The sequence below is a fragment of the Callionymus lyra genome, unplaced genomic scaffold (assembly GCF_982586985.1).
Source record: "Callionymus lyra unplaced genomic scaffold, fCalLyr1.hap1.1 HAP1_SCAFFOLD_48, whole genome shotgun sequence".
Taxonomy (NCBI): Eukaryota; Metazoa; Chordata; class Actinopteri; order Syngnathiformes; family Callionymidae; genus Callionymus; species Callionymus lyra.
In genome coordinates, this window is record NW_028258562.1 from 45,001 (window position 1) to 57,500 (window position 12,500).

Sequence of the window (12,500 nt, forward strand, 5' to 3'; positions counted from 1 at the left end):
AATTTCTTTCGTCAGGCAAAAGAACCAGAGTTCTCCGCGGCCATCCACTCCAACCTTGTCCGACTTTGAGGCACCAGGCTCGGCCACCCTCCGAGCCTTTTCCTTCCCTCTCCTGTTATGGTGCCTCCCTATTAACCTCTAGGTGGTTGCGCTCGTGACATCAAAAAGACCACTTTTTGAGGAGCAGTCACACTCGGAAAAAATTTCTTTCGTCAGGCAAAAGAACCAGAGTTCTCCGCGGCCATCCACTCCAACCTTGTCCGACTTTGAGGCACCAGGCTCGGCCACCCTCCGAGCCTTTTCCTTCCCTCTCCTGTTATGGTGCCTCCCTATTAACCTCTAGGTGGTTGCGCTCGTGACATCAAAAAGACCACTTTTTGCAGAGCAGTCACACTCGGAAAAAATTTCTTTCGTCAGGCAAAAGAACCAGAGTTCTCCGCGGCCATCCACTCCAACCTTGTCCGATTTTGAGGCACCAGGCTCGGCCACCCTCCGAGCCTTTTCACTCCCTCTCCTGTTATGGTGCCTCCCTATTAACCTCTAGGTGGTTGCGCTCGTGACATCAAAAAGACCACTTTTTGAGGAGCAGTCACACTCGGAAAAAATTTCTTTCGTCAGGCAAAAGAACCAGAGTTCTCCGCGGCCATCCACTCCAACCTTGTCCGACTTTGAGGCACCAGGCTCGGCCACCCTCCGAGCCTTTTCACTCCCTCTCCTGTTATGGTGCCTCCCTATTAACCTCTAGGTGGTTGCGCTCGTGACATCAAAAAGACCACTTTTTGCAGAGCAGTCACACTCGGAAAAAATTTCTTTCGTCAGGCAAAAGAACCAGAGTTTTCAGCGGTCATCCACTCCAACCTTGTCCGATTTTGAGGCACCAGGCTCGGCCACCCTCCGAGCCTTTTCACTCCCTCTCCTGTTATGGTGCCTCCCTATTAACCTCTAGGTGGTTGCGCTCGTGACATCAAAAAGACCACTTTTTGCAGAGCAGTCACACTCGGAAAAAATTTCTTTCGTCAGGCAAAAGAACCAGAGTTCTCAGCGGTCATCCACTCCAACCTTGTCCGACTTTGAGGCACCAGGCTCGGCCACCCTCCGAGCCTTTTCACTCCCTCTCCTGTTATGGTGCCTCCCTATTAACCTCTAGGTGGTTGCGCTCGTGACATCAAAAAGACCACTTTTTGCAGAGCAGTCACACTCGGAAAAAATTTCTTTCGTCTGGCAAAAGAACCAGAGTTTTCAGCGGTCATCCACTCCAACCTTGTCCGATTTTGAGGCACCAGGCTCGGCCACCGTCCGAGCCTTTTCACTCCCTCTCCTGTTATGGTGCCTCCCTATTAACCTCTAGGTGGTTGCGCTCGTGACATCAAAAAGACCACTTTTTGCAGAGCAGTCACACTCGGAAAAAATTTCTTTCGTCTGGCAAAAGAACCAGAGTGTTCAGCGGTCATCCACTCCAACCTTGTCCGATTTTGAGGCACCAGGCTCGGCCACCCTCCGAGCCTTTTCACTCCCTCTCCTGTTATGGTGCCTCCCTATTAACCTCTAGGTGGTTGCGCTCGTGACATCAAAAAGACCACTTTTTTCAGAGCAGTCACACTCGGGAAAAATTTCTTTCGTCTGGCAAAAGAACCAGAGTTTTCAGCGGTCATCCACTCCAACCTTGTCCGATTTTGAGGCACCAGGCTCGGCCACCCTCCGAGCCTTTTCACTCCCTCTCCTGTTATGGTGCCTCCCTATTAACCTCTAGGTGGTTGCGCTCGTGACATCAAAAATACCACTTTTTGCAGAGCAGTCACACTCGGAAAAAATTTCTTTCGTCTGGCAAAAGAACCAGAGTTTTCAGCGGTCATCCACTCCAACCTTGTCCGATTTTGAGGCACCAGGCTCGGCCACCCTCCGAGCCTTTTCACTCCCTCTCCTGTTATGGTGCCTCCCTATTAACCTCTAGGTGGTTGCGCTCGTGACATCAAAAAGACCACTTTTTGCAGAGCAGTCACACTCGGGAAAAATTTCTTTCGTCTGGCAAAAGAACCAGAGTTTTCAGCGGTCATCCACTCCAACCTTGTCCGATTTTGAGGCACCAGGCTCGGCCACCGTCCGAGCCTTTTCACTCCCTCTCCTGTTATGGTGCCTCCCTATTAACCTCTAGGTGGTTGCGCTCGTGACATCAAAAAGACCACTTTTTTCAGAGCAGTCACACTCGGGAAAAATTTCTTTCGTCTGGCAAAAGAACCAGAGTTATCAGCGGTCATCCACTCCAACCTTGTCCGACGTTGAGGCACCGATGTCGGCCAAGTTCTGAGCGTTCCACCGCCGAATGCCACTGGTCCTCAACACAGCGGACTTCCAATCCAACCTTGTCCGACTTTGAGGCACCGAAGTCGGCCTCAGCCCGAGCCTTCCCCCGCCGACCTCACTGGAGCCCGCCATCCAGGGACCGGCGGAGGTCGCCCGCATGACCGCGGCAAAGTGTCTCAAAGTCGGGCACGACCGCTCGAGTCACCCGCCAACCCGGTCCGGGGCACCTCCAGGGACCGGCGGAGGTCGCCCGCATGACCGCGGCAAAGTGTCTCAAAGTCGGGCATGACCGCTCGAGTCACCCGCCAACCCGGTCCGGGGCACCTCCAGGGACCGGCGGAGGACGCCCGCATGACCGCGACAAAGTGTCTCAAAGTCGGGCACGACCGCTCGAGTCACCCGCCAACCCGGTCCGGGGCACCTCCAGGGACCGGCGGAGGACGCCCGCATGACCGCGACAAAGTGTCTCAAAGTCGGGCACGACCGCTCGAGTCACCCGCCAACCCGGTCCGGGGCACCTCCAGGGACCGGCGGAGGACGCCCGCATGACCGCGACAAAGTGTCTCAAAGTCGGGCACGACCGCTCGAGTCACCCGCCAACCCGGTCCGGGGCACCTCCAGGGACCGGCGGAGGACGCCCGCATGACCGCGACAAAGTGTCTCAAAGTCGGGCAGGACCGCTCGAGTCACCCGCCAACCCGGTCCGGGGCACCTCCAGGGACCGGCGGAGGACGCCCGCATGACCGCGACAAAGTGTCTCAAAGTCGGGCACGACCGCTCGAGTCACCCGCCAACCCGGTCCGGGGCACCTCCAGGGACCGGCGGAGGACGCCCGCATGACCGCGACAAAGTGTCTCAAAGTCGGTCATGACCGTTCGAGTCACCCGCCAACCCGGTCCGGGGCACCTCCAGGGACCGGCGGAGGAGGCCCGCATGACCGCGACAAAGTGTCTCAAAGTCGGGCACAACCGCTCGAGTCACCCGCCAACCCGGTCCGGGGCACCTCCAGGGACCGGCGGAGGACGCCCGCATGACCGCGACAAAGTGTCTCAAAGTCGGGCACGACCGCTCGAGTCACCCGCCAACCCGGTCCGGGGCACCTCCAGGGACCGGCGGAGGACGCCCGCATGACCGCGACAAAGTGTCTCAAAGTCGGGCATGACCGCTCGAGTCACCCGCCAACCCGGTCCGGGGCACCTCCAGGGACCGGCGGAGGACGCCCGCATGACCGCGACAAAGTGTCTCAAAGTCGGGCATGACTGCTCGAGTCACCCGCCAACCCGGTCCGGGGCACCTCCAGGGACCGGCGGAGGACGCCCGCATGACCGCGACAAAGTGTCTCAAAGTCGGGCACGACCGCTCGAGTCACCCGCCAACCCGGTCCGGGGCACCTCCAGGGACCGGCGGAGGACGCCCGCATGACCGCGACAAAGTGTCTCAAAGTCGGGCACGACCGCTCGAGTCACCCGCCAACCCGGTCCGGGGCACCTCCAGGGACCGGCGGAGGTCGCCCGCATGACCGCGACAAAGTGTCTCAAAGTCGGGCATGACCGCTCGAGTCACCCGCCAACCCGGTCCGGGGCACCTCCGGGGACCGGCGGAGGACGCCCGCATGACCGCGACAAAGGGTCTCAAAGTCGGGCAGGACCGCTCGAGTCACCCGCCAACCCGGTCCGGGGCACCTCCGGGGAGCAGTGGAGGTCGCTCGCATGACCGCGACAAAGTGTCTCAAAGTCGGGCATGACCGCTCGAGTCGCCCGCCATCCCGGTCCGGAGCTCAACACTTTGTCGTTTTTTCCACTCCCTCCCCATTAACCTCTAGGTGGTTGCGCTCGTGACATCAAAAAGACCACTTTTTGCAGAGCAGTCACACTCGGAAAAAATTCGTTTCGTCTGGCAAAAGAACCAGAGTTCTCAGCGGGCTTCCAGTCCAACCTTGTCCGATTTTGAGGCACCAGGCTCGGCCACAGTCCGAGCCCATTCACTCCCTCCCCTGTTGTACTCGCTCCCTATTAACCTCTAGGTGGTTGCGCTCGTGACATCAAAAAGACCACTTTTTGAGGAGCAGTCACACTTAGGAAAAATCCGTTTGCGCTCACACCATCCCTCCCCATTAACCTCTAGGTGGTTGCGCTCGTGACATCAAAAAGACCACTTTTTGAGGAGCAGTCACACTTAGGAAAAATCCGTTTGCGCTCACACCATCCCTCCCCATTAACCTCTAGGTGGTTGCGCTCGTGACATCAAAAAGACCACTTTTTGAGGAGCAGTCAGACACCGAGGTTTTCTGGATTTATGTCCGTTTTCCTGGTTCTCTGACTCGGGCACCTTGTGACCGACATCCCCCCCTTCCCTGGTTCTATTTTGCCGATACTTTGGTGAGTTTTCTACCCGCAAACCAAGCCCCCCAAGCCCGCCGCCTGGTGGGGGAGCATGCCGCCTGGCCCGGTTCTATTTTAGGTCACTTTGGTGAGTTTTCTACCCGCAAACCAAGCCCCCCAAGCCCGCCGCCTGGTGGGGGAAGAGGCCCCCTGGTCCCGGTTCTATTTTAGGACACTTTGGTGAGTTTTCTACCCGCAAACCAAGCCCCCCAAGCCCGCCGCCTGGTGGGGGAAGATGCCCCCTGGTCCCGGTTCTATTTTAGGACACTTTGGTGAGTTTTCTACCCGCAAACCAAGCCCCCCAAGCCCGCCGCCTGGTGGGGGAAGATGCCCCCTGGTCCCGGTTCTATTTTAGGACACTTTGGTGAGTTTTCTACCCGCAAACCAAGCCCCCCAAGCCCGCCGCCTGGTGGGGGAACATGCCCCCTGGTCCCGGTTCTATTTTAGGACACTTTGGTGAGTTTTCTACCCGCAAACCAAGCCCCCCAAGCCCGCCGCCTGGTGGGGGAACATGCCGCCTAGCCCGGTTCTATTTTAGGTCACTTTGGTGAGTTTTCTACCCGCAAACCAAGCCCCCCAAGCCCGCCGCCTGGTGGGGGAAGAGGCCCCCTGGTCCCGGTTCTATTTTAGGACACTTTGGTGAGTTTTCTACCCGCAAACCAAGCCCCCCAAGCCCGCCGCCTGGTGGGGGAACATGCCCCCTGGTCCTGGTTCTATTTTAGGACACTTTGGTGAGTTTTCTACCCGCAAACCAAGCCCCCCAAGCCCGCCGCCTGGTGGGGGAGCATGCCCCCTGGTCCCGGTTCTATTTTAGGACACTTTGGTGAGTTTTCTACCCGGAAACCAAGCCCCCCAAGCCCGCCACCTGGTGGGGGAAGAGGCCCCCTGGTCCCGGTTCTATTTTAGGACACTTTGGTGAGTTTTCTACCCACACTGCAGGTCCCCAAATGCCGCCATCTGGTGGGGGAACATGCCGCCTGCACCGGTTCTATTTTAAGTCACTTTGGTGAGTTTTCTGCCCACACTACGGGTCCCCAAATGCCGCCATCTGGTGGGGGAACATGCCGCCTGCACCGGTTCTATTTTAAGTCACTTTGGTGCGTTTTCTGCCCACACTACGGCTCCCCAAATGCCGCCATCTGGTGGGGGAACATGCCGCCTGCACCGGTTCTATTTTAAGTCACTTTGGTGAGTTTTCTGCCCACACTACGGGTCCCCAAATGCCGCCATCTGGTGGGGGAACATGCCGCCTGCACCGGTTCTATTTTAAGTCACTTTGGTGAGTTTTCTGCCCACACTACGGCTCCCCAAATGCCGCCATCTGGTGGGGGAACATGCCGCCTGCACCGGTTCTATTTTAAGTCACTTTGGTGAGTTTTCTGCCCACACTACGGCTCCCCAAATGCCGCCATCTGGTGGGGGAACATGCCGCCTGCACCGGTTCTATTTTAAGTCACTTTGGTGAGTTTTCTACCCACACTACGGGTCCCCAAATGCCGCCATCTGGTGGGGGAACATGCCGCCTGCACCGGTTCTATTTTAAGTCACTTTGGTGAGTTTTCTACCCACACTACGGGTCCCCAAATGCCGCCATCTGGTGGGGGAACATGCCGCCTGCACCGGTTCTATTTTAAGTCACTTTGGTGAGTTTTCTGCCCACACTACGGGTCCCCAAATGCCGCCATCTGGTGGGGGAACATGCCGCCTGCACCGGTTCTATTTTAAGTCACTTTGGTGAGTTTTCTGCCCACACTACGGGTCCCCAAATGCCGCCACCTGGTGGGGGAACTGCCGCCTAGTCCCGGTTCTATTTTAGGTCACTTTTCTCACTTTCTGACCCACAAATAATGCCCCAAATGCCGCCGCCTGGTGGGGGGAACTGCCGCCTAGTCCCGGTTCTATTTTAGGTCACTTTTCTCACTTTCTGACCCACAAATAATGCCCCAAATGCCGCCGCCTGGTGGGGGGAACTGCCGCCTAGTCCCGGTTCTATTTTAGGTCACTTTTCTCACTTTCTGACCCACAAATAATGCCCCAAATGCCGCCGCCTGGTGGGGGGAACTGCCGCCTAGTCCCGGTTCTATTTTAGGTCACTTTTCTCACTTTCTGACCCACAAATAATGCCCCAAATGCCGCCGCCTGGTGGGGGGAACTGCCGCCTAGTCCCGGTTCTATTTTAGGTCACTTTTCTCACTTTCTGACCCACAAATAATGCCCCAAATGCCGCCGCCTGGTGGGGGGAACTGCCGCCTAGTCCCGGTTCTATTTTAGGTCACTTTTCTCACTTTCTGACCCACAAATAATGCCCCAAATGCCGCCGCCTGGTGGGGGGAACTGCCGCCTAGTCCCGGTTCTATTTTAGGTCACTTTTCTCACTTTCTGACCCACAAATAATGCCCCAAATGCCGCCGCCTGGTGGGGGGAACTGCCGCCTAGTCCCGGTTCTATTTTAGGTCACTTTTCTCACTTTCTGACCCACAAATAATGCCCCAAATGCCGCCGCCTGGTGGGGGGAACTGCCGCCTAGTCCCGGTTCTATTTTAGGTCACTTTTCTCACTTTCTGACCCACAAATAATGCCCCAAATGCCGCCGCCTGGTGGGGGGAACTGCCGCCTAGTCCCGGTTCTATTTTAGGTCACTTTTCTCACTTTCTGACCCACAAATAATGCCCCAAATGCCGCCGCCTGGTGGGGGGAACTGCCGCCTAGTCCCGGTTCTATTTTAGGTCACTTTTCTCACTTTCTGACCCACAAATAATGCCCCAAATGCCGCCGCCTGGTGGGGGGAACTGCCGCCTAGTCCCGGTTCTATTTTAGGTCACTTTTCTCACTTTCTTACCCACAAATAATGCCCCAAATGCCGCCGCCTGGTGGGGGGAACTGCCGCCTAGTCCCGGTTCTATTTTAGGTCACTTTTCTCACTTTTCTACCCACAAATAATGGCAAAAAAAAATGCTTACAGCACCCAGTATTCCCAGGCGGTCTCCCATCCAAGTACTAACTGGGCCCGACCCTGCTTGGCTTCCGAGATCAGACGAGATCGGGCTCATTCAGGGTGGTGTGGCCGTAAGCGAGGGAAGCGCTTGTGAAATGCCCCAAAGTGTTGAAAATGTTCCCCAGGCCCCTGGTTCCCCATCCCCGCAGGAGGAGGCTCCCCAGGCCCCCTGGTTCCCCATCCCCGCAGGAGGAGGCTCCCCAGGCCCCCTGGTGCAGGAGGAGGCTCCCCAGGCCCCTGGTTCCCCATCCCCGCAGGAGGAGGCTCCCCAGGCCCCCTGGTTCCCCATCCCCGCAGGAGGAGGCTCCCCAGGCCCCATGGTTCCCCATCACCGCAGGAGGAGGCTCCCCAGGCCCCCTGGTTCCCCATCCCCGCAGGAGGAGGCTCCCCAGGCCCCCTGGTGCAGGAGGAGGCTCCCCAGGCCCCCTGGTTCCCCATCCCCGCAGGAGGAGGCTCCCCAGGCCCCCTGGTTCTCCATGCCCGCAGGAGGAGGCTCCCCAGGCCCCTGGTTCCCCATCCCCGCAGGAGGAGGCTCCCCAGGCCCCCTGGTTCTCCATGCCCGCAGGAGGAGGCTCCCCAGGCCCCCTGGTTCTCCATCCCCGCAGGAGGAGGCTCCCCAGGCCCCCTGGTTCTCCATCCCCGCAGGAGGAGGCTCCCCAGGCCCCCATGTTCTCCATGCCCGCAGGAGGAGGCTCCCCAGGCCCCTTGGTTCTCCATCCCCGCAGGAGTAGGCTCCCCAGGCGCCCTGGTTCTCCATCCCCGCAGGAGGAGGCTCCCCAGGCCCCCTGGTTCTCCATCCCCGCAGGAGGAGGCTCCCCAGGCCCCATGGTTCCCCATCACCGCAGGAGGAGGCTCCCCAGGCCCCCTGGTTCCCCATCCCCGCAGGAGGAGGCTCCCCAGGCCCCCTGGTTCTCCATCCCCGCAGGAGGAGGCTCCCCAGGCCCCCATGTTCTCCATGCCCGCAGGAGGAGGCTCCCCAGGCCCCTTGGTTCTCCATCCCCGCAGGAGGAGGCTCCCCAGGCCCCTGGTTCTCCATCCCCGCAGGAGGAGGCTCCCCAGGCGCCCTGGTTCTCCATCCCCGCAGGAGGAGGCTCCCCAGGCCCCCTGGTTCTCCATGCCCGCAGGAGGAGGCTCCCCAGGCCCCCTGGTTCTCCATCCCCGCAGGAGGAGGCTCCCCAGGCCCCCTGGTTCCCCATCCCCGCAGGAGGAGGCTCCCCAGGCCCCCTGGTTCTCCATGCCCGCAGGAGGAGGCTCCCCAGGCCCCCTGGTTCTCCATCCCCGCAGGAGGAGGCTCCCCAGGCCCCCATGTTCTCCATGCCCGCAGGAGGAGGCTCCCCAGGCCCCTTGGTTCTCCATCCCCGCAGGAGGAGGCTCCCCAGGCCCCTGGTTCCCCATCCCCGCAGGAGGAGGCTCCCCAGGCCCCCTGGTTCTCCATGCCCGCAGGAGGAGGCTCCCCAGGCCCCCTGGTTCTCCATGCCCGCAGGAGGAGGCTCCCCAGGCCCCCTGGTTCTCCATCCCCGCAGGAGGAGGCTCCCCAGGCCCCTGGTTCTCCATGCCCGCAGGAGGAGGCTCCCCAGGCCCCCTGGTTCTCCATGACCGCAGGAGGAGGCTCCCCAGGCCCCCTGGTTCTCCATCCCCGCAGGAGGAGGCTCCCCAGGCCCCCTGGTTCCCCATCCCCGCAGGAGGAGGCTCCCCAGGCCCCCTGGTTCCCCATCCCCGCAGGAGGAGGCTCCCCAGGCGCCCTGGTTCTCCATCCCCGCAGGAGGAGGCTCCCCAGGCCCCCTGGTTCTCCATGCCCGCAGGAGGAGGCTCCCCAGGCCCCCTGGTTCTCCATCCCCGCAGGAGGAGGCTCCCCAGGCCCCCTGGTTCCCCATCCCCGCAGGAGGAGGCTCCCCAGGCCCCCTGGTTCTCCATCCCCGCAGGAGGAGGCTCCCCAGGCCCCCATGTTCTCCATGCCCGCAGGAGGAGGCTCCCCAGGCCCCTTGGTTCCCCATCCCCGCAGGAGGAGGCTCCCCAGGCCCCTGGTTCTCCATCCCCGCAGGAGGAGGCTCCCCAGGCGCCCTGGTTCTCCATCCCCGCAGGAGGAGGCTCCCCAGGCCCCCTGGTTCTCCATGCCCGCAGGAGGAGGCTCCCCAGGCCCCCTGGTTCTCCATCCCCGCAGGAGGAGGCTCCCCAGGCCCCCTGGTTCCCCATCCCCGCAGGAGGAGGCTCCCCAGGCCCCCTGGTTCTCCATGCCCGCAGGAGGAGGCTCCCCAGGCCCCCTGGTTCTCCATCCCCGCAGGAGGAGGCTCCCCAGGCCCCCATGTTCTCCATGCCCGCAGGAGGAGGCTCCCCAGGCCCCTTGGTTCTCCATCCCCGCAGGAGGAGGCTCCCCAGGCCCCTGGTTCCCCATCCCCGCAGGAGGAGGCTCCCCAGGCCCCCTGGTTCTCCATGCCCGCAGGAGGAGGCTCCCCAGGCCCCCTGGTTCTCCATGCCCGCAGGAGGAGGCTCCCCAGGCCCCCTGGTTCTCCATCCCCGCAGGAGGAGGCTCCCCAGGCCCCTGGTTCTCCATGCCCGCAGGAGGAGGCTCCCCAGGCCCCCTGGTTCTCCATGACCGCAGGAGGAGGCTCCCCAGGCCCCCTGGTTCTCCATCCCCGCAGGAGGAGGCTCCCCAGGCCCCCTGGTTCCCCATCCCCGCAGGAGGAGGCTCCCCAGGCCCCCTGGTTCCCCATCCCCGCAGGAGGAGGCTCCCCAGGCGCCCTGGTTCTCCATCCCCGCAGGAGGAGGCTCCCCAGGCCCCCTGGTTCTCCATGCCCGCAGGAGGAGGCTCCCCAGGCCCCCTGGTTCTCCATCCCCGCAGGAGGAGGCTCCCCAGGCCCCCTGGTTCCCCATCCCCGCAGGAGGAGGCTCCCCAGGCCCCCTGGTTCTCCATGCCCGCAGGAGGAGGCTCCCCAGGCCCCCTGGTTCTCCATCCCCGCAGGAGGAGGCTCCCCAGGCCCCCATGTTCTCCATGCCCGCAGGAGGAGGCTCCCCAGGCCCCTTGGTTCTCCATCCCCGCAGGAGGAGGCTCCCCAGGCCCCTGGTTCCCCATCCCCGCAGGAGGAGGCTCCCCAGGCCCCCTGGTTCTCCATGCCCGCAGGAGGAGGCTCCCCAGGCCCCCTGGTTCTCCATGCCCGCAGGAGGAGGCTCCCCAGGCCCCCTGGTTCTCCATCCCCGCAGGAGGAGGCTCCCCAGGCCCCTGGTTCTCCATGCCCGCAGGAGGAGGCTCCCCAGGCCCCCTGGTTCTCCATGACCGCAGGAGGAGGCTCCCCAGGCCCCCTGGTTCTCCATCCCCGCAGGAGGAGGCTCCCCAGGCCCCCTGGTTCCCCATCCCCGCAGGAGGAGGCTCCCCAGGCCCCCTGGTTCCCCATCCCCGCAGGAGGAGGCTCCCCAGGCCCCCTGGTTCTCCATCCCCGCAGGAGGAGGCCCCCCAGGCCCCTGGTTCCCCATCCCCGCAGGAGGAGGCTCCCCAGGCCCCCTGGTTCTCCATGCCCGCAGGAGGAGGCTCCCCAGGCCCCTGGTTGGGAGAGGGGGAAAAAGAGCAAAGTGTTTAAAAATGCCCCAAAGTGTTGAAAATGTTCCCCAGGCCCCTGGTTCCCCATCCCCGCAGGAGGAGGCTCCCCAGGCCCCCTGGTTGGGAGAGGGGGAAAAAGAGCAAAGTGTTTAAAAATGCCCCAAAGTGTTGAAAATGTTCCCCAGGCCCCTGGTTCCCCATCCCCGCAGGAGGAGGCTCCCCAGGCCCCCTGGTTGGGAGAGGGGGAAAAAGAGCAAAGTGTTTAAAAATGCCCCAAAGTGTTGAAAATGTTCCCCAGGCCCCTGGTTCCCCATCCCCGCAGGAGGAGGCTCCCAAGGCCCCCTGGTTGGGAGAGGGGGAAAAAGAGCAAAGTGTTTAAAAATGCCCCAAAGTGTTGAAAATGTTCCCCAGGCCCCTGGTTCCCCATCCCCGCAGGAGGAGGCTCCCCAGGCCCCCTGGTTGGGAGAGGGGGAAAAAGAGCAAAGTGTTTAAAAATGCCCCAAAGTGTTGAAAATGTTCCCCAGGCCCCTGGTTCCCCATCCCCGCAGGAGGAGGCTCCCCAGGCCCCCTGGTTGGGAGAGGGGGAAAAAGAGCAAAGTGTTTAAAAATGCCCCAAAGTGTTGAAAATGTTCCCCAGGCCCCTGGTTCCCCATCCCCGCAGGAGGAGGCTCCCAAGGCCCCCTGGTTGGGAGAGGGGGAAAAAGAGCAAAGTGTTTAAAAATGCCCCAAAGTGTTGAAAATGTTCCCCAGGCCCCTGGTTCCCCATCCCCGCAGGAGGAGGCTCCCCAGGCCCCCTGGTTGGGAGAGGGGGAAAAAGAGCAAAGTGTTTAAAAATGCCCCAAAGTGTTGAAAATGTTCCCCAGGCCCCTGGTTCCCCATCCCCGCAGGAGGAGGCTCCCAAGGCCCCCTGGTTGGGAGAGGGGGAAAAAGAGCAAAGTGTTTAAAAATGCCCCAAAGTGTTGAAAATGTTCCCCAGGCCCCTGGTTCCCCATCCCCGCAGGAGGAGGCTCCCCAGGCCCCCTGGTTGGGAGAGGGGGAAAAAGAGCAAAGTGTTTAAAATGCCCCAAAGTGTTGAAAATGTTCCCCAGGCCCCTGGTTCCCCATCCCCGCAGGAGGAGGCTCCCCAGGCCCCCTGGTTGGGAGAGGGGGGAAAAAGACCAAAGTGTTTAAAAATGCCCCAAAGTGTTGAAAATGTTCCCCAGGCCCCTGGTTCCCCATCCCCGCAGGAGGAGGCTCCCCAGGCCCCCTGGTTGGGAGAGGGGGAAAAAGAGCAAAGTGTTTAAAAATGCCC

At 61.3% G+C, this 12,500-nt stretch overlaps 1 non-coding gene across 1 annotated transcript; it reads right to left on the reverse strand.

The window, feature by feature from the left end:
* Positions 1–7,635: 7,635 nt before the first annotated feature.
* Positions 7,636–7,754, reverse strand: LOC148058680 (5S ribosomal RNA). Its single transcript, XR_015709605.1, has one exon. It is a non-coding gene; the product is annotated as a 5S ribosomal RNA (ribosomal RNA).
* Positions 7,755–12,500: the final 4,746 nt, after the last annotated feature.